Source organism: Leptonotus elevatus, chromosome 4 (genome assembly GCF_054856555.1).
Source record: "Leptonotus elevatus isolate MCC_2025b chromosome 4, RoL_Lele_1.0, whole genome shotgun sequence".
Taxonomy (NCBI): Eukaryota; Metazoa; Chordata; class Actinopteri; order Syngnathiformes; family Syngnathidae; genus Leptonotus; species Leptonotus elevatus.
This window is the reverse complement of record NC_141242.1, coordinates 27,297,877-27,320,376: the sequence shown is the minus strand read 5'-3', so window position 1 is coordinate 27,320,376 and position 22,500 is coordinate 27,297,877. Positions and strand designations below refer to the sequence as shown.

The window sequence follows — 22,500 nt, the reverse complement described above, 5'->3', positions numbered from 1 at the left end:
AGGAGCGACCAGCGGGGCCCTCCCCAACCGGGCGGGGGCAGGAGGCGCACCCGCCCACCAAGCCCCCACCCACCTCACCGGGACCCCGTTGGGCATATGGGACCAGCCCGGCGGGGCGATAGGGCTCACCCCCCGGATACTGGGTCCCGCCCGAGGTGCCAGGACGCCCACCGGAGCGGGGCGGGCACGACATCAAACCCCAGCCACCCCCGCCGGCCCCTGGAGCACCGAGACCCGGGCCATGGATGGAGCCCCCGGCCCAGGGGAGGGGAAGGAAGGCGTACCGGGGAGGGGGAAGGGAGGGGGGAAGGAGACGACAAGAAGGGCAGGGGGCAGCGGCAGGGCCGCAGAGAGAGGGGGAGAGGAGGAGGAAGGGTGACGAGGGAGAAGGGACAGGGAGGCGGAGGACGGGCGGGGAGAGGCGAGGAGGGAGAGGCAGCAAGGGGGAGGAAGGGGGAGGGGAGAGGGAACCACGGGCACCCCGGCGGCCCACAGGCCCCGAACCGCGTCGCCGGGCCCAGAGCGACGGACCGCCCAGACACCAGGGAAAGCCCCGCAACGCAGCACCCCCCAAGAGACCCAGGGAACGGCCAAGACGCAGCCGCCACCCAGCAGCCAACAGAGGGGCAGACCCGCCCACGCCCAGCCAGGGGGGACAGCACCCACAGAATTAACCCACTGGCATGCCGTGAATCCGAATATCAACCCCTGGTGCCCATCGGAGGCGAATCCGCTCGATCCCGCTGGCAGCAGCCGTGTTCCTGACTATAAAAACACAACCATTAGTTACAAATTGCCAAATACAGAAACATCAATGCAAGTTATCACGCTGCTGTGGCTCTCGCTAACAGGCAGAATTAAGTAACCAGGTTTAAGTTAAAAAATTCTATATACGTAGACCATGTTTCTTTAAATTTTGACATTTGGTTTTTATTTGAGGCAGATATTTTTCCCATTAAAATGTGATTTATGAGGAGGTTAGACCATTGGTCGATATTCAGAGTTTGTTTATTTTTCCAGTTAACAAGAATTGTTTTTTTTGCGATAGTAAGGGCTACAAGTATAGATTGAAATTGTTTATGTGGTAAGTCAGTTGTTGTTAAGTCACCTAGCAAACACAAGTTTGGAGAGAACGGTATCCTACAGTCCAAGACAGCGGAAAGTTTTTCTAAGACTTTAGTCCAGAAAAACATAACCGGAGTACATAACCATAAAGCAGGAAAGTAAGTGTCTGTAGTGTTTTGTAAACACTGGAGACAAATGTCGGAGTCTGAGAGTCCCATTTTCTTCATCATATATTGAGTAATGTATGTTCTATGAATAATTTTATATTGGATAAGTTGTAAATTTGTGTGTTTTGTCATTTTAAAAACGTTTTCACAAACTTGAATCCAAAAGTCAGATTCCGGCGCTATAGACAAGTCTGTTTCCCATTTCGAGATGGGTAAAGACGTTTTATCAGTATATGAAAGTAACTTATATATTTTTGAGAGTTTTTTTGTTGTTGTCGGAGAAAGCTTGGTAATATCTTTAGCTAAAACAGGCGGTTGGAGCGTACCCTGAAGTGTTGGAATTTGTTTCTTTATCATACTTTTAACTTGCAAATAATGTAAAAAGTTTCCGTTTTTTATTTTGTATTTTTGGAGCAAGGATGTATATGATATAAACATATTATCTGAGAAGAGATGGTGTAGATGTGTAATTCCTTTCTGCTCCCACACATTCAAATAAAACGATTGGTTGTTAATTTGAAAGTCGGGGTTATGCCATAGGGGAGAAAGCCCGCAGGGCTCCACTTGGGCTTTTGTCATTTCTAGTGCCTTCCACCAGGCAGTCAGGGTGGCGGAAATCATTGGATTTTTAAAGCAGTTATGTCGCTTAATCGATGTTGTAATAAAGAGTAAATCTAGGAGTCTGAGGTTATTACAATCCTTCTGTTCTAGTTCCACCCAACAGTTAGTATCTCTATTGGGTTGTGCCCATAAAATAATATATTGTAGCTGGTTGGCTATATAATAGTGCATAAAATTTGGTGCCTCTAGACCTCCTTTGGATTTATTTTTCTGAAGAGTAGATAGACTAATCTTTGCTTCTTTTTTTTTCCAGTAAAATTTTGTAACGGCTGAGTCCAACAACTGGAACCAGTTAGCCGTAGGTTTAAATGGAATCATTGAGAAAAAATAGTTTATTTTGGGTAAAACTTTCATTTTAATAGTGGCTATTCGTCCTATTAGAGAAATAGGAAGATTATTCCAGCGCTCCAAGTCACTATAAATGCTATCCAGAAGTGGAGTGAAATTTAAATTAACTAAATCAGTTAATTTAGGTGAGATTTTTATGCCTAAGTATTTTAAATTACCTATAGGAAATGAGTAGTATGGGTCCTGGCTTGCAGGGTTCCATGAATTTTCTGTAATAGGTAGAAGTGTTGATTTTGTCCAGTTAATAGAATAGTCTGATAACTGTGAGAATTTAGTTATTAAGTTAAATACTTCCCCTAACGAAATAGCAGGCTTTTCTAAATAAAGTAAAATATCATCGGCATATAGATTAATTTTATGTTCTGTTACCCCAGAGTGAATTCCTTGAATCCTTCTTTCCTGGCGTATGGCTAATGCAAGCGGTTCAATAAATATTGCAAATAATAAAGGCGACAGTGGGCATCCCTGTCTTGTGCCTCTCTGTAGAGTAAAACTCTTAGATATAATCCCATTAGTAGTAACAGTAGCTTTAGGAGAATAATATAATACTGACACCCAGTGAATAAATGACTTCCCAAAGCCAAATTTATTTAAAACAGCAAAGAGGAAGGACCAGTTAACTTTATCAAAAGCTTTTTCTGCATCCAATGATATAATAACTGCCTTTTTATCATGCCGCTGTGACATACTAATAAGGTTAAAGAGCCTTCTAATATTATTAGTAGAGTGACGCTCTTTAATAAAGCCTGTTTGGTCGCTATGAATGATTGTCGGGATTACTGTTTCTAATCTAGATGTAAAAGCCTTAGTGATAATTTTAATATCAGTGTTAATTAGTGAAATCGGACGGTAACTTGATGGAAGGGTGGGGTCTTTTTCTGGCTTTAATAAAAGTTTAATTGCTGCTGTATTCATGTGTGGGCGTATGTGACCATTAGTTTTAATTTCTGTTACTACTCTTAAGAATAGTGGAGCAAGCATTGACCAGAAGTGCTTTAAAAATATAGCCGGATAACCATCCGGGCCAAGTGCTTTGCCATTTGGCATACTATCTAGAGCACTGTACAACTCGTTTATAGTAAGTGGTGCATATAACATATCTTTATATTCAGTAGTTAGCTGAGGTATATTTAAGATACTGAGGAATGCCTCAATACGCTCTGGGTTAGGCTTATTAGTTTCTGAGTATAGGTTGTGATAATAATTATAAAAAATTTGATTAATTTCTTCTGGTGATTGTGTACATTCACCAGTTGTCCCTTTAATAGCCGTTATAAGCGATTTTTCCCGATTACGTTGAAGTTGGTTTGCAAGAAATTTACCTGATTTGTTATTATATTCAAAGTTGTTGTATCTCAATTGTTGTATTATAAACTCTGTCTTTTTAGTTAACATATCGTCTAACTGTATTTTTGTATTTTGTAAGTCAGTCCATATTTGGTTATTTGGGTTTATTGCGTACTCATCCGTCAGTTGTTTAATTTTATCTTCCAAGTCTTTTTCTAATTTTTGATCCTGTTTCTTTTTATAAGATGAATATGATATAATTTTACCTCTAATTACTGCTTTCCCAGCTTCCCAGAGAAGAGCTGGAGATGGGTCTGGAGAGTCATTTATTTCCAAAAAGTCTGCCCATTCTTTTCTTATAATTTTGTCAAATTCTGCGTCGTTTAGTAGTGAGATGTTAAAACGCCATGTAGATGGTGGTTTAAAGGTATAATCAACTTGTAGGGAAAGGGAGACTGGTGCATGGTCGCTAATAATAATAGGATGTATTTTTGTAACAGTTTTATCAGCAATAGAATTATTTGTAAGAAAAAAATCAATTCTTGAAAAGGACCGGTGCACAGCGGAAAAGAAGGTAAATTCCTTCTTATTTGGGTTTTTAAGTCTCCAGCTGTCGATGAGGCCAAAGTCATCCATATATTCCCCTATTACTTTTGTAGATTGTGATCGCCTTATACATGTTGTTTTATTAGAACGATCTATTAATGGATTTAAGACTGTGTTAAAGTCTCCTCCAATAATAATAGTAGAGTTCGCTGCTAATTCAAACAGCTTAGAGAAAAATTCATGGATAAAGGCCGGATCATCATTATTAGGGGCATATAAATTACCAAATGTATATATTTTATTAAATATAGTCACCTGAATAATAATGTATCGGCCCTCTGGGTCTGCTATTGTATTATTTAGAGTAAAGAGTAAATTCTTATGTATGAGTATACAGACTCCCCTTTGTCTACTGTTATAAGGGCCAGAGTACGGTTGGCTAAAATTTTTATCAATAAGTAATTTTTCTTCAGATTTTTGTAGGTGGGTTTCTTGTAGGAGGCAAATATCTGCTTTTAATTTTAAGAGATGGTCTAAAGTTTTTATTCTTTTTGCCTGTGAGCGAGCGCCACAAACATTCCAGGAAACCAGAACTAATTTATGCATACAAACAATATAAACTCAGTCCTATGTATATATCTGTATAGGCCATTTGCCACCACTGGCATGTTATAGGATAGAATCAAAGTGGTTAGGTGATTTATATAGTTTGTGTAAAATATGAGGTAACGTGTAAGGTAACGTGTAAGTAAATAAAACGTGAAGTTAAAGTGAAGGAAATTAACAGAGGATTAAACATAACAATACACCAGTAACCCAAGCGAGATTTTTTTTGTTTAAATATACTTTAGATATAATTGTGTATTAATATTATATTTATAATATAGCCTAAACATAATAAGTATTCATATTTTTGGTTTTATAACCACATATACAGTATATGTATACACCTAATAATCAAACTAAGTTTAGTTCCACCAATGCCAATTAGAACAGCCAGGGAGTGGAATTGGGGTTCCGGAATAGTTGGCCATCGATATATAACTTATCAACGGCTATCGTAGTCCGTTTACCCTCCTGCCTATTTTGTTTCATTGTAGGAAACAGTACCTTTCGTCGCTCATTGATCTCTCTCTGGAATTGATCATTCATTCCAAATGAGGTCCCTTTAAGCTCCCGTGCTTTACTTTTTACAAATTCTTTCTGTTTAAGCATTGTCACTCATATTCACAAGGACAATTTAGAGTCTTCACTGAAAATAAGGCTGGCCGCATAATGAGCGACATGGCCGTACACAACTTAAGTGGGCAATCGCAAAAAATATACAGCCGGCGACTCACACTCTCATACTGGGCCATTGACCCATGCACATATAACCACCTCGCTGCAATGGAAAAACTGCGACCCGTGGTTTTCTTATTGGAAACAATGTTTGGAGGATGTTAAGTTTTGTACCCAGGAAATTGTGAAAGCTCATATGACGAGATAACATTTTTGATTGGAACGCACATCGGCAAAATTGCAACACCATTCACTATTGATTCAAATTTTGATTGGCAGCAAAACTAGTTTCCAACGGTTGGCCACATTAAAAGTAGTTGCAGAATCCCGTGCACTGGGCGAGCTTTTAGTCACGTTCGCCCGTGTCGCCCAGGAGTGCAGTGGAGTATATATCGGAATTATTGCCTTGCCATGCTGAGGGTCTCTTACATTTTAAAGGTCAGTTAAGATATTAAAAATCCCAATGTATGTTCGCTGCTTTAGAGAGTGTATCATGATGTACCGTACATGGTGGTCTTCCAATATACATATCAGTATTGCGCTATGGTATCAAGTTTCTCTGGGATTCTATCCAACACAGGTGACTTTTGTCAGCTGTTTTCCATATTCAAACTGCAGCAGATGCAATACTATAATGTCAAGGCAGAACTTTTGACAAAAGTGTGAAAAATTGTGGATTGTCACATTTGTTTTGGTTTTTGGAGGATGACAAACAGTTTAGTGGTGGCTCGCCTCAAACACTAATAACACCATTCTGCGGCCACACCTTTATTGAGATTCTTACCAAAATGTTATTGGTTGTTTCTTAGCCTGTTCCCAACCCCTCCACAATCACTTTTGTACTTTACACATTTACTGTCTGTCATGACTGCTGTGAAAAAGGCTATTAAAATAAGAGGGGTGGCCTACTACCATAACCACACTTAGCATTAACAGTAGGGGTGGAACGGTTTTTGTATTCGTCCCGAACCGTCTCGGTTTGTATGTCATGGTTCGGTGCATACTCAAGACGACGAATACGCAACTTTATTGCAGTATCCGCACTCCAAACCAGGTGGCAGTAATGCGCCTAAATAAGTTTGCCAGCCGACAGTAATAATCCCTCCAAAAAAGAAAGAAAAAAAACAAGAAGAAAAAAACATTGTCATGACAACAAACTGACATGATAGTTTTTCCCCCACACTTGATGAATGGTCATTTGCATGTGCGTTTGTTTACATATTTAAGTAATATTCACACACGCCACGTTTTGCGTCTCCTGTCAGATTTGAGTCGGGAACCGCACACGCACACGCGCACACGCGCACACGCCCACAGACTAGGAGTGGACTAGTCGAGCTAGCTTGCTTTTGGATGAATGGATGGATGTTTTTGTGCTATCGGTATCGCCAGGAGCTTAACTGAACTGAACTGGCGACCAGCACGAGATACCCGTTAAGAACGAGACCAGCGTACGGAGTCTCTGAAGATCTCCTGTGCAGCAACAGTGACGAAGCTTTTGGCACGTGCATTCATATAAGACTTATTCAACTTTGTTTTTCTTTTAGGAGAGGATTGATTAGATCAATTGGAAAACGGCCTTTGTTGAGCCCATTTTTTACATTAGAAAACCACAAAAACACAAACATGCTGTGTTTGCAGGGAGCCATTCTGCTTACTATACAGTGACCTGGCCTATATAACATATATTTAAAAAAACATAAAAAATTAAGAGACACTAACAATAATAATGAGGATGATAATAAGATGCATAAACCTCCTATACCTGCTATCTCTGACAATAAAGATAAGCTTTGCCTTTCTTTTTTTTCATTTTTTAAGGATTTTTTTTTTTTTAATAAAGCTTGAATACATTTATGTGCATCTGCATCTTATGCAAAGTTATCTTTGGTAGTTCTAAATGACGCTATGTTGGACAAACTGTTACCTTCATCACTGTCTGCTAAAATAAATGAAAAAAACAAACGAAATTTCAGTTTTTTTGACTTTTTGTTTCTCCTGATGTACCGAACTCGTACTGAACCGTGACCCAAAACCGAGGTATGTACCGAACCGTGACTTTTGTGAACCGTTACACCCCTAATTAACAGCTTCTATTAAGTATTTATGGAAATAGTGGTGTACGACTATTGTGACCAAAAACAAATTCGGAATTTTTAGGAATTAGGATTATGGAAGTGCTCTAGCTACTGTCAAGGAGTAGCAGGTGAGGTGTAATACAAGTTATACTGCATTTATATATCTGGATTTAGAGAAAATGCAGTTGAAAGAAAAGTTAATGACAAAAATGGTCCATGTTAAATGAGGGAGAGAATATGCAAATCCTCTGAAGGGGAGGAACAGACCTAACGACCTGGATGCTCACAGTCACAAGAGAAGAAAGTAACAATGACAGAGTTCATCATAGATTCAACAGCTACTGTCCTGTTTTCTTTAAATTCCTGTAGAAATATACTGTAGGCATTGTGCTTCTTCATTGGTCTTTCTCTAATTCCCATAACATTTGTGGCGCTCATAAATCCTACTATTGGATAATGCATCAATAGACACCGTCAGAGGTATTAATTCACCAATATGCTTATTATTGTGATTGTGGTTCGCAGCAGTGTACTATGGTACGTTTTAACAAGCTAGCTATATAATCAAAGTGAAGAAATGGGCTAATACTGTTATAATGTAAGTTCCCATCAAATAGTGTGCTGCTATGAGAAGAGTACAAAACTAGTTTTATATTTTATTGTACTTTGTTAGGGGAAGACTAGCTGTCCGTTGGTCAGTCTTTCAATCTGTCAGCCAGCTGTCCAAAATACAGGACTATAGACAATTCCGAGTTTATGAGGATTATTTTGATTTCAAAATGTGACGAAATGTCTCTTGACTACTCTTAACAATTTGCCTGGTTTGTATGCTAGTCACAGACAAACGCAATACAATACGCCATTTGTTTCCATTGTGTAAGGTGTGTTGCATTGCGGAAATATCGGAAATGCCCGGATGTTAGTAATTGTTCATAGTACCCATTTGTTGAGCATTTTCTTAACTGTCAGTACAGCTTGTCTTGTCTCTTTTTGTTTCCGTCTGTCTGCCTGTCCTTTCTCTTTGTCAGCTAGTTATCCATTGTAAATTTACAGTACAAGAGTAACAATTTTTTCATTTTTTTCATCTGTCCATTTATCCATCTATCCATTTCTTCATCTTGTCCATCTGTAGGTTTGTCTAATATGTTTTCGTTAATATTTAGTTTGTTGTAACAAGAAGACTTTCTATCCATGTATCAACCGGTTGGTTTGTCAGTTGATCTCTGTATGCAAGCTACATGTCCAGTATACTGTGACAGTACAATAGTAGACATGTTTCCATAATTTTCTTTTCTGTTGTTTATCTAGCGGCTAGCTGTATGTCTATATATGTCTGTGTTTCTGTTTAGCCGTCTGTTTATCTGCTGTCTAGTATTTTTGTTGTTTATAATGTTGTTACCTCAAGTATCTATTTAATGTCTTGTCTGTCTGTATGTGTAATATATATTTTTGTCAATATTTAGTTTGTTACACTGGGAAGACTAACTAGCTAGCTAGCAGTCTGTTGGTCTGCCTTTCGAGCTGCCCTCTTGTCTGTCTATCTGTCTACCCTCCTCACTCTTACGACCTTCTCTGCGTGACATGCAAACACTTACGACTGACAATGAGGCGCTCTAAAGAAGCTACAACAGCAGACAATACGAAGGAAAGGTGCATTTTTGAGCTAGCTGTGCATTTTCGAGCTAGCTGTCGCGATTGCACCGGATAACCTCTGATGCAAATGATGGTGTTATCTAGTTGGGGATAGACCCATGTTCGGGTCGAGGTACGTCACTGGATTAATACATTCTTCTCAGCCTTTGCATGTTTTCCGCAGTTATCTTCAAACATGTATATTTAAAAATGTATCTTTGAATTTACTGCAGGATCTTCTTAATTGGTCTGACTTGGCCAAATAAGGTTTTGCTTCTTAGTGCCACAACCGGAGATTGCATGAGCTTTTGCCACCCTGAAGTATGTATAAGGTCTGTTAAGTCTCATTTATGATGGAAATTAGATTTTTGCAGCAGATATCAGTGACAGTCTAAATTAGGATTTTTTGGGGGGCCTTTAGCGGAGGCCTGTCTACTTTTTGTTTGTTTGCTTACAGCAGGATCAGTTGGCGGACAAGAGGCCATGTGGCCGACGTGGTCTGGCGCACTGCTTCAGTGAGCAGAAGGCGAGCCGATTTGCTGTCTGCCTTGATGACTTTGTGACGGATTGCGCCTGTCATCTGTTCCCCTTTCGTCGCGCCGTGCTATAAAATGTCCCCGGCAAGTGCTTGGTGTCAGAGTACCGGCAGCTACATGACGTTGTTGCAGGCGTTTAGAGTGCTCATTTTTATGTTATGTTTTTCCTTGCTGGTGTTTGTTTATGTCTTTGTATTAAGACCAAATCAGTGCTCGAATCTGTAGCTGTGAACTCATCCTCATCGGGTTGTGTTTTTTGTTTTTTTTTGTACTCCAGTTGGTGATGTTGTCAAAAGGGTGGTTTGGGGGGAGGGGCGGGGGTGAAGCATTTGGTGGGCGTGATCCTGAGCAATTGAGGAACATCATGGAGCATCTGGACCCATTCACACTGCATGACACATGTTTCTCTTACCGTGTCTTACTGTATGTTTATTGTCTGTTTGTTTTGTTAGTAATTAAATCAGTCTTAAAAAAAATTAACAGAGTTAAGTGAATTACTAACAACCAGGATAACTGACAGCAGATATGCGTAAGTCAGTTTGCTGCGAGCCCGACCACACACGCACAGAGCTTTATTACACATCAAAAATGTATTGTTTCTGTTAGAAAACGTTCTTTTGTTTTCTTGCGTGTTTAAATAAACTTCAAAGTTGAGATCTGTGAAGAGGTTTCCTTGCAAGGTTTTTATTACAGAAAGTTTCTGAGACACAAATGAAGCAGTGATCTGTCCAGATGTGTGTCCTTAAAGTGGACCCACATCAGCTTTAGACAAAAACAGTGTTTACAGGATATGGTCTCTCCCCTCCCTCTGTCCTTGGAGGGAAGAGTGAAGTAAAAAAACAAATAATACTTCCGACAGCTCATATCTTAGTTCACTCCAGCTTTTGGAAAATAATTGGACCCGGCTCCTCCTTGAACTTTTAGACCGGATAATTGTGCACAGAAACTCTGCCTGCACATTTTTAAACATATACTCCTTAGATAAATCACAGGAACCTTATTACACATTCCTTTCACAGGGAAGAGACAAAAGACACTATGCATCAAGTACAATTGAATTAACTGTTTTCTTATTACTACACAGCTATAACTAAATTCAAAACAGTTAAAATATAAATTGAAACAGTAAAAATGTTAACAATGTTAACATTTCCCACTGGGATACATTTAATTTATAGTAGATATTTCTCTAGGCGGAACATTGTTCACATTTTTATGCTATTATACTAATTAGACTTGTTTACATAAGTCAACACAGCATGGTTAACTAGTGTGTAACAGGGTTATAATTATAAATAGTTTTGGATCTTCCATTATAAGTGACTAATAAACTAATAATTCATTCAATTTAAAATTATTTATTATTATTATTATTATTATTAATTGTTTACATCGTGATGGCTCAATCCCGTTTGCCTGTAGATAAACATTACGTCACTTTATGTAAAAAAAAACACACGAACGAGTACATGTGCAGACATGTCGTATCATAGTCTGGAAATATTAGAACGAAACTCACAATATTTTGGATGATATTCGAAAGCTTTACGCATTATTATTATTATTATTATTATTATTATTATTATATGAATGTGCAGCAGCGCTTCCGTCTTAAATATCAAAAATATTACGAGTTTCGCCTATGATTAACATATGTCTACACATTTACTCATAAAGTTTGGGGACAATCAGTGACGGTTTTCATTCATGCCACCGTAATGCATGGAATGGTGGTTGGCTGTGTCGCGCTGCAGTCACTTCTGCAATTAAATGTCTTTTTTTTTCTTTCTTTCTCAAAGAAAGAATATGAAACCTGAGATGGAGTGATATCTAAATTATGTCAATGCCATACAAATTTTTTAAGCACAAAATTAGACGATGAGGAAATAAGTCCAAAATGAACAGGGCCGTGTTACTTGCACACAAACGCGTCACAGCAAAGAGTGACAGGACAAAAATGTCCAATAATTACATGTTCTCATGAAAAGAAAGCGAAAAATAATAATTTTAATCTGTTGTGTGGGCCAGTTTGACTCAAATTTTAGGTTAATTCGCGCATTGTCTCCAATGTCGCTTTTACATTCAAACACGTTGTAGATATGTCACAAAATGACAGTTAGTGAGAGAGGAGCGCTGGAGCGTCCGATACGGATAATAAGGAATTATATCCAGGTTATGTTATTGTACTAAAAAATTAATTATCCGTACCGGATACTCATGTTGTACGGATATCCGGCTCATCCGAACCCTTTAAAATCCGAAGAGGTTTGACATCTCAACTGACGAAATCGGGCAAAAATGCTGATTTTGGCCTTAAGCCCAAAGCAACATTGAAGATCCCATTAAGCCTACAAGTCATCTTTTGAGTCATCATTTGCCAAAATGTGCTTGTTTAATTCTTGCTACGTGTGTTTATTTTATTGAGGTCAAATTCTGCAATGGGAAATTTTATTTAAAAAATTTGTGTCAAAAGATTATTTGCCATGGTGTGACAAGAAAGTTTATTGATATTTTATCATCATGGATATTACATCTCAGATACATTTTACCACATCAAGAAAATAAAATTATGACATCTTGATGGTTCAACACAGTTCGTTGTTTTTTCCTCAATGTAATACATAGGGAACACATCAGCACTGTAAGTATTTACAAGTCACTCCAACCATATGCGGGGATGGCTTAAAAGGACCACCGCAGTTCGACATCATCTTTTCATCTTCGGATTTCATATTTCATAGCAAATATTTACATTTCATCCTACTTAAACGAACATAAGTGGAAAACTGTGGTGGTAGTATGCAAATTGATTTATCAATGATGTGTCATCAGTAGTTAACGTCGCTTGAATGACGACATTGAGTGATCAAAACGTTTACATTACATTATTACACAAAATGCATTTAGAAACTTTTTTCTTTTTTTTTTACACTAAATCTTGACTCGCTACCTCCACTGGTGGAATGTGCTCGGCTAAAAACACGCCCTAGTTACGACATACAGTACAGGCCAAAAGTTTGGACACACTTTCTTATTCAATGCATTTGCTAAGTCCAATGTTGATGTATAACCTGTGCATAATTCTTTCAGAGACTAAGAATAATATAAAATATTCTTTTTAGAAAAAAAAAATCTTCCTTGTTTTTGATGAAGACTTAGTTTTAACAGTGGAGTGCAGTACCACCGGTATCATAGTGGTGGTGCTGCGACACCGCAGCATGGCACGGCTCTCGTCTCATTCGACTTGCCGGCCTCCCGCTTGCACATCTCCCTCTCCTTCTCTCTTCTCCTCTCCTCTCTTCCTGAGGGCTATCGTCTCTCCGCATCTGTCGCTTCGCTCCTCTCTCCACATCTCCCTTCCCCCTACGAAATAACTAACCCCCCTTCCTCATCTTCCTTTGCTGTGCTTCTCGCCGGGATTAAATTTGGCTGCAGCCGGCTGCTGAGCGCTTGAGCAGCAGCAGAAGCAGCTGAGCATCAGGGGTAGGACTAGGAGCAAGAAGACGAAGAAGAAGAGGAGGAGGATGAGGAAGAGGATGTGCGGCTGGCGAGGATAGAGGACGCCAGGGAGGACAGCACACTCTGGGGATGTACACTGGATTATTTTTGGAAATCAACATCTGGGCCAGATACAAATGAGGTGCATGGACGGCACTGCCTTTATTTCTTCACATACGGTCGTGTGTGCCTATGTATGTGAGTGTCTCTGTGTGCGTGTGTGATAAGGTCATTTTCAGTGTGTGCTATGAAAGCTGGGCGACAGTGTTAAGGTGCCCACTTTTTGTTTTCTCCCTTTCATCCATTAATAACCTTAAACAATCACTTAATTGGCTTCATCTGTCTTCTACAGGCTGTACAGTGGACAAATGGTTAGCATGTCTGCCATTTGTGAGGTTTGGGGATTTGAATCTGGTTCTTTCAACATTCCAAAAGCATGCATGCTTGCTTTGTTGGACACTAGATTGTCCATAGGTCTGAATGCTTGTTTGTCTATATGTGCCATGAGATTGGCTGCCGACCAATCCAGGGTGTACGCCAAAGTCTTCTGGCATAGGCTCCAAATCAACCGCCACCCTGAGGAAAAGTGGATTAATTAATAAATTTTTGGTTTTGGAACTGTTTCAAGGGCAGCACAGTGACCTAGTGGTTAACAAATCTGCCTTGCAGTTGAGAGGTTCTGCATGGGTTTGAGTCTTTACTGTATGAAGTTTGCATGTACTTACTTGAATAGGTCTACTTCTTCTCACGTTCCAAAAACATGCATGTTAACTTTTTTGAAGATCCGAAATTGCTCGTGAATGTGAGTGTGAATGCTTGTTTGTGACCTCCTCTAAGGCCAAAGCATCCTAATTTAGATCAACTGCCATTGATACCGCCTGCAAAAGTGTGGTTGTTGGTAGGAATGAGCTAGTAATACTGGCCTTTTTTTAAGGTATCGGGTATTCGTGGAGGCAGCCAATACAATCCACCGATATTTAAGGCAAAAAATAAATAAATCAGACATTGACAAAGTCCTCCTTAACGTAGTTGGCTCTATACTGCAGCAGTTTGACACATTGGCGAATCATCATCTAAGTCAGAAAGAAAGATCTTTGTTGACATAGTTTTTTGCTTTTGTGTTAAATTAACTTTTATATACATAGTATTCACTGACGTCACGGGATCGCAAGCCCGCCCTTCATGTTGGGGCAACTTCCCAGCGGACTCAGCTGTGTTTGTATTGTGTTTACACCGAATGTTCTTTTGTTGTTGATGAATCCCCCCCCCCCCAGCTTCCTCTAACGTTGCTTGTGTAAGCAAGACATATGGGGAAGATTTAGCTCTTTGCAGAGGTACACGTTAAAATGTTTGATTAGTGGAATCGATTGGATTACAAACATTTGCCGATGTTACTCCCCGGACCGGACTACATGGCAACAAATGATTTGAGGTAGGGTGGCTCCCAAAACACGGACATTCTTGCGTCTTCTGTACTTTTATTGGTTGCTATGTGCATTTATCAATTGTCAATTCGAGGTGAAGAATCTCTGCAAGTTAGCTATTTCCCCGACCGCGCTAGCTACGCTAGCTGTGCTAGCATGTTGCAACAAAAACGACAACAACAACAACATTGTTGATTCATCACTTACTTTCGTACACTTTAACACCAATTTCAGCTTTTGGGCTGCTGGGAAAGGAAAATAAGATACCTTAAGCAACCTCTCAAAACCGAACATGTTGACCACCAGATCTATTTTTAGCCAGAGCTAGCCATGGCTAGCAGCTCACATATATCACGAGCTCATTATGGTAAAAGCATTTTTACGATCTTACAATGACACTTAGCTTATCCAAAATGGTCAGAACTAGGGGTGTGAATTGCCTAGTACCTGGTGAATCGATCCGTATCACAATTCATAGATTACGATTCGATTCAATACTGATTAATCCCGATATGATTTTTTTAATCTTAAATTTAGAGAATACTAATCAGTAAACTTGTACACTGTAAGATTTGTATGAAAATGAGTCCGCTGTATTTAACAAACAATCTGTTTCAACCTGTTTCATGTTTGAACAGCATTAAAATAAAATATTAAGGCTTAATGTTCCATTAAAATAACATTCTTCCATGCTTAATGGTGCATTGTGCAGTTTAAAAAGGTAATAGTAAAGCTTGTTCTACATGATGCATGAGTGTGCGGACCCTCACACTCCACAGTTCTTTGTTTGGCAACTGTGGCTGTCGCTTTAAGGTCGTGCACGTACTCGCACGTGCACCATGAAAGAGCCTGACACAGATGTTGCCCTAACCCTAAATAAGATGTTTTGTTGAATATTTCCATAAAAAACTTGATGTTTAACCATTAATTCTGCAGCATATCAAACCGATTAGAGAATTACACCGTGTAATATCGCGATATAGTGCCAAATAGATTTTTTTAACACCCCTAGTCAGAACACACTTTGGTAGACTTTGTTAGTTGGAAATCCTTTCGATTATATCTTTGCAATTCCGGACACTTCTTTGTCCGTTCCCATTTGACATTCCATGGACCCGTGAACGGCATACAGTACAACGTGGGGCAAATGACGTGTGAATACTGTCTAGAACAATGGTGGACAAACTTGGTCCTCAAGGGCCGGAGTCCTGCAGGTTTTGGAGGTTTCTCTGCTGCAACGCAGCTGATTCTAATCAATAGGATCATTACCAGGCTTATGCAGAGCTTGCTGATGAGCTGATCATATATCAGCTGTCTTGGAGAAGGGAAACATCCAAAACCTGCAGGACTCCGGCCCTCGAGGACCGAGTGTGCCCACCCCTGATCTAGAAGCTTCATTTCACATCTTTGTTAACCCTATTTTTGCACCATTATGAAGTGGTTCATGAAAATCCGGAATGAATGAACAAATGAATGAATCAAAGTAACTTGTAGTAAGCAACACAAGCGTTCCTCAGCATTTGTCTCGCTGGCCGTTTGCCACACCAAAGGCTTGCCGGGTCAATAGCTGGGGGTCGGTGACGTCATGTGAATACTGTGTATATCTAAAGTACTATATGGTATGAGTACTCTACTACTCGGTATCGGTGAGTCCTCAGAGTGAATACTCATACTGGTATTGGTCCTGCTACTTCACTCCTCTTACCTCATGATCCACAAGTGAGTGAAGGTGAACTAATGTTAAATGCGCTTATCTGGTAGCGACACATTTTATATATATATATTTGTAGGGATTATTTGGGTTGCCGTAATGGCTTATGAGAAATTTAGTCGGTACTGAGGGGAGTTGTAATTTCCTAAACAACCTCTGGGGCACCACATTGACTTTGCTTGTTTGTAGGAGCAAAATAAACGATAAAAATCCTATTATCAAGTATTCATAATCTGAAGTTGCTACTTTAGTTAATCATGGAGTCCTTTGCTTTAATAAGAGAATTACTAATCCACTCCGTAAACACAAATGATTCGGCAGAAATGGAATTTCTAGACAACAACTTTATTTAGTAAACACACACATATATCAGTCACAGCCTAACCTATTAATGAAACGGAATTAAAAAGTGAATCAAAGATAAAAAGAAAAGATGGAAGCATTTTGACCTGTCAATCCTTTTATATTTGAATAAAACGTTGCACCAGTAATATATGGTCAGATTGCAATGAAGGTGCACTCACGGACTGCTTCAGATGCACGGGAGAGAGAGAGACTCGACGAGCGTCGATCCTCAGTTGAAGAAAACTCCGTTGGATGCGATCTGGGCGGTCGGCGCACGCGCAGCTGGAATGCTACACTGGAGTCTCTGGCTGATGGTCGGTCAGCTTAGAAATGAGGGGCCGCTGCAGGTCTCCGGTTGGTGGCGAGGTGTACGCGCGGCATGGGGGCCGCGGCATGGGGGCTGCGGCAGGTCCTTGGCTGGCACAAGTCCCAGTTGGTGGTGATGTGCTTGAGCGGTTGAGAGGCCGCAGTCAGTTGGTTTAGGCGCTGCGGGCCGTCTCGGGCGTACGGCTGGAGCAGAAATGGGTCGGCGGGGCGCTGCGTGATTCAGGGAGCGGAAGGTAGGTGGGTCGGCTCTCGGCAGGAACAGACACGCGCGCTTTGAGGATGCCTAGTGTGGCTCAAGTCTGGGGCTCAAAGAAAGAAGCCACGCGGTCGCTCTCAGCGTGTTCGGTGACCACGTCTCTCGTGATGGTCAGGAGGAGTTCGTGGGGCAAGACTTGAGGTGAAGAGGAAGAGGAGAAGAGGGCAAGAGAAGGAAGTTCCTTAGCGCGCTGGCTTTTAAACTGTGTCCCAGGGGGCCAGGCCGTAGTCCCGCCCCTAACGTGCGCATGAAGCAGACTTGGTCGACTGAGACCAAGCTTTTGGGTTAGTATGTGATAATTTTTTATCAGAATTGACAAGCCAGATGCTTCATTTATCATTCTGAACACATTTCAAACATTACCGCAATCATAAAGTTATTGAATCCACTAAGCTTACTAATTAGTTAAACTTAGGTGGCTACAGAAGTTACACAAGTCATTCATTTAAGAAAGACATACAGGTTGTGTACAAAGATAAACAACAAAAGTCACTTGATGTCAGTTAAGCACATAGAGTCTGTTTATGTCCCGAATTATGTAGACTCCAGATTAATTAAGAGCGGCAGGATTCTTGAGGATAGACCAGACCATAAAAGATGGTCTGGGGACTGATAAGCAGTCTTATTGCTAGTTTGCTTGCTAAACAGGCTTTCAGGTCTGTAGGAGCTGTGGTGTGCGTTTCCTGGGGGTCGTAAAGACAAAAATCCAGTTCCTGCTGGAGGGAAACTCAAAGAGTCCTTTTGAGTTAAGACGCGCACACACATTCCCCAGGGGGAAATGTTTAAAAAGACAAACAAAAATGGAAAAATTGAGGGTGACGGGCAAAATTCGACGCAATTACAACGCAAATAGACAAGTTTGATTGGCCGGCCTGTTTTTGGCCGGTGCCGAATCGCTGTCTATGGACGCCTTTCCAGATCCACTTTATTTTTCAAGAAAGTGGGTGTGGCTTGCCAGGCTAATAAAATACAGACAGAGACACACAAATAAGAGTTTTATGACCAACTCACGAAGCTGCAGTAAAATTTGTCATAATTTGCAAAAGACGAAGAATATATGCCTATTAGTGTTGTTATTTTTTCTGTTATGTTTATGCCGCTGTTTAAGGGGTTATAACACCGCAACAGATTCTATTTGTTAGTCCGTTTGTAATGTTTTAACTTTTTTCCCCCCTGTAAAAAAAAAAAACTGACTTAGATAAAGCTATGCAGTTGTTTAAAATACAAAATGCTTAATTCTCTATGTATTATATATAGTTTGTCAGTAAACTTCAACTGGAAGCGACAGCTTACAAGCTTGAAGCCTCTTTTATGAATAATTTTTCACTATCTGCCAAACTGCTGCTTGTTGTGAAGTGAGTTGAGTTATGTTCTGATAAGCTGTCTTATCGGTAGTTTGCTTGCTAAACAGGCTTTCAGTTCTGTAGGTATGCGTTTCCTGTGGGTTGTAAAAACGAAATCCAGTCCCTGCTGGAGGGAACTTCAGAGAGTTTAAGACACGCACACACATTCCCTAGGGGGAATGTTTAAAAAGACAAATAAAATAAAGCCAATTGAGGGTGACGGGCAATATTCGTTACATATATATATATTTATTTTTTTATTAAATGTTCTTGAAATCTACTTGGGTGGTGGCCAGATTACTTGGGTTTAATTATTAACATGGTGTGGGAAACATTGTAATATGTCCTTATTGTACGAGTAAAAAACAACAACATAATTTTACACATGAAGGGAATCAGGGTAAACAATCGTGATTGAACGACAAAAAAACAAAAACATCTTTCCTCTACAATATTGGAGTCATGATTTTGCAAGACAGAAAATCAATAATGCTTTGTGTAAGAATTTTAAAATCAGTATTTTTATGGAAAAAGCGATAATTTTATGAAAACAATGTCATAATTTTGCACAAATAAAACAATACTTTAACAAAAAAAAAACATCAACATAATTGTAGAGGAAAAATTGTATTTGACCAGAAAAAGCACGTTACTAATTTTGCAAGAAAAGAACAAAATCACAATTGTACTATTGTAGAGGTTAAGGCAACGCTTTAAGCCACTGTGATGTCATACTGGATCATAGTGTAGTAATTGACATGCTTCTTGTTAGCGTGGTTGATGTTGAATGAATGAAGGTCTGAAACATGTTTGCCAGTCTAAATGTTGTGCTGTCCATTTATTTAGTCCGCATCTTCTTTGTCAAAACGAAGCGTCACAATTTTTCTAGTGATTTAATATGAACACAAAAAGCCTGTTGCATACAGCGATCACAACAGCAGTTGTCAGCATGCGTTACTGTGTTACTGTGCGGTCAAAAAATGTTTCCGGATCTGGTAGGAACAGCCACTAAAGCAAAGGAAATCTTCTAATTAAATACACTGATCAATTAACCAATACACAATAAACACACATAATCTGCTCCTACAACTAGAAAAAAATATTATTTCTTGGATTTTTTTTAAAGAATTTAAACCACAATTTTTGCAAATTTATACATACATTTTGCAAAAGTAATAATTCACAAGTAAGAACATTTTTTTTTCGTTGCCAAGTTTTTTTAGGCTACCACAAGACAGCACATTCATCACAATTTTTTTGGAGGCCAACATTTATCTTCTGTATTTTTTTAAAATGTCTTGTCCTCATCCGTGGAGAATCAGATTGAGGTAAATAATAAGACCTGAAAAATCTGTTTTCAAATGTAGAGCGTTAAAGCAAGAATTAAAAGAAGAAAGAAAAGAAAGAAAAATAAACACTCATATAAAGTACAGATACCTGTATATCTACCTAAGTACAGTAACAAAGTATTGGAACTTTACTACTTGCGACCACTGCCACTGACAGGGAATGAAACCCAAGTCAGGCGAGTAATTGGGATCATGCAATTGTCCAAAACAGGGATTTCGGCAACCCTGATTGATTCAATGTTTTGAAGAGGCATGTCACAAAACTTTTGTCATTAATTCTGAAACAGGGCACTTGGCTTTCTCCATGTTTTCCATTTATTGAGTCCATAAGCAAGGCGTCATCTTTTGCAGTGTGTTCTGTCCTCCACGGGACCTTCGTCACTGGAACTGCTGACTGCACTTCCCCAAGGGATCACACAAGTTTACACGATTGCCATGGTGTGTGTGTGTGTGTGGGGGGGGGGGGGTGCATGTGCGTGTGTGTGTGCGCGTGCGTGGGTGCATGTGGGTGTCACCTTTGATGTTTTGTTGTTGGTGTCAGAAGCTTTTAACGTGATTGAACAATGCTCTTATGTCAAACACAAACCTGATGAAACTTTAGCGCGCACCTAAGCTGAGTCCAATTATGTACTTTCATGTACTACTTGTAGCCAACTTGTCTGCATGGTGTCACAATTGGATTTGGAAAGAGGAAGAAGATGCTGCTTTTATGCCAACAGCATTTGGGAAGAAATGCTGCAGCACTCTTCAAGATGTAATTAGGGTTAAGTTTAGCATTATGCATACCAGAGGCAAGCGCTCAGTTTTGGACATTCAGTGGGTATTTGAGTGACTTGATCCACCTTTTAATAACATCATGACATCGCAAAATAATACTCTATAACTATGAGTGGCATCAATGAAGAGACAGAGGCATTTTACATGTTCGATAATAAAAGTATGGTGCTGTACAATGTTAGTCAAAATAGTATTAGAGTGCACTTCATGAGATGCCGTAGGTAGACATTTTCGGAAAAGTGTCACTTGAATATAACACCATCTTGAAATGAATGTTTACGACCAGCTAAGATAGATAGCGCACTTAGTGAGATAAATACTACTACTACTTGGTACTGAGATAGATAACCTGCTAACAAGCATGGTTAGCATCAGTTAGTTTCCTCTCTAAAACTAAGTTATTTCGCAAATCGGAGAAGAGCAGACAAGTAGCTCCATACTTTCTGAGAAGTACTTTTACTACATGTTGATTTGATTAATTTTTTTGAATCTAAAGTTTTCCCTTTATGTTTACTCATGTACAAACTGTGTTCGATGTAAAAAGTTATTTCCCCAAACATTTCAAGATACTGCAAAATCCCGTGAATAATATATATATATATATATATATATATATATATATATATATATATATATATATATATATATATATATATATATATATATATATATATATATATATATATATATATATATATATATATATGCATATGTATATATGGGTCCGGCCCAACAGGGAAGACATTTTCGGGTGACGCCCCTCTGGGCTCGCGGTCTACTAGCATTCGACACACTCGATCACCGATTTGAGACTCTGTTCGCGATGCTTTTCTGTCGTAGTAGGTTTTCTGATCTTCTACGCTTTCTTTGAGTCGTCGTTGGATAAACACGAACGTGGCCCGGAGGTGGGTTTGCAGGTCCTCCACGTACTGGGAGGCTGTGTACACCTTAGCTAGGTTAGTTTCTCCCAGCTGGTAAGTCAGGTGCAGGGGAAGCGTCATTTGCCTTCCGGTCATCATTTCAGAGGGGGACACCCCAGTGCATTCGTGTGGGGTGGCTCGAATCGTCATGAGCATCAGCAGGAGTCGGGTGTCCCAGTCCTAAAGGTTGGAGGTCACAAAGTTTTACAGCAAATTCGCCACAGTGCGATTAGTCCACTCAACCTGTCCTGATGACTGCGGGTGATGGCTAATGTGGAACCGGGCCTTAATTCCCAGCATTTGCCAAAGTTGTTGCATTACCTCAGCTGTGAGGTGGGTTCCCCTGTCTGAGAACACGTGATTCATCAGCAGGCATGCGGTGGTGTGCGTGGTGTTGTTTGGAGCAGGCAGACATTCTACCCACTTGGTTAACGCGCAAACTACTGTGAGAAAGTATTAATTCCCTCTCAACGATCTGACCAGGGGTCCCACCCAATTAATTTGGAGATCAGACCATGGGAAGGTGACTCCTTTCTGTTGGAGTGGTGCTCGGTGACTCGGGTTTGCTGGCATCTTTTAATGTAGGTTGCCACGTCGTTATTCATGCGGGTTCAGTACGCCATTTGTTGTAGCGCGGTGACGGGTGCCTTGAATCCGCAGTAGCCTGCATAAGGCACGTCGTGGGCGTATGTTAGCAAGAACCCCCTTTGGCTCTGTGAAACCACCAACCGCAGGGCGGACGGAGATGCGGAACAAAACAGAAAGCCTTTAACCAGACGCAGCCTTTGCAACACGGAAAGCAAGTCTTTCAAGTCGCTCACATAACGCGTCAGGTGAGACGGGGTTGGTGACAGGGTCAGGCAGGTGTAGACTGATTTTAAACAGCGCGGGGTCGCCGGCTTGCTGGGCGACCAAGTCGGAGGTCTGAACGGGCGGTATGCACGCTACGGGTCCCGAAGTGGTCCGTGCGGGAGTGTCGCAAGAAACAG

The 22,500-nt window shown here is 40.2% G+C and overlaps 1 protein-coding gene across 6 annotated transcripts in view; it reads left to right on the top strand.

Annotated features, from left to right (window-relative positions):
- Positions 1-22,500, top strand: part of LOC147176438 (membrane-associated guanylate kinase, WW and PDZ domain-containing protein 2-like) — a 324,669-nt gene that overhangs the window by 110,156 nt on the left and 192,013 nt on the right. The window contains exon 1 of one of the 6 annotated variants that reach the window (XM_086072682.1): positions 12,838-13,201. The exons of the other annotated variants lie outside the window; for them this stretch is intronic. The gene's annotated coding sequence lies outside the window, so the exon portion shown is untranslated. Of the gene's footprint in view, positions 1-12,837; positions 13,202-22,500 lie in introns of those variants that run through there. 6 annotated transcript variants of the gene reach the window in all.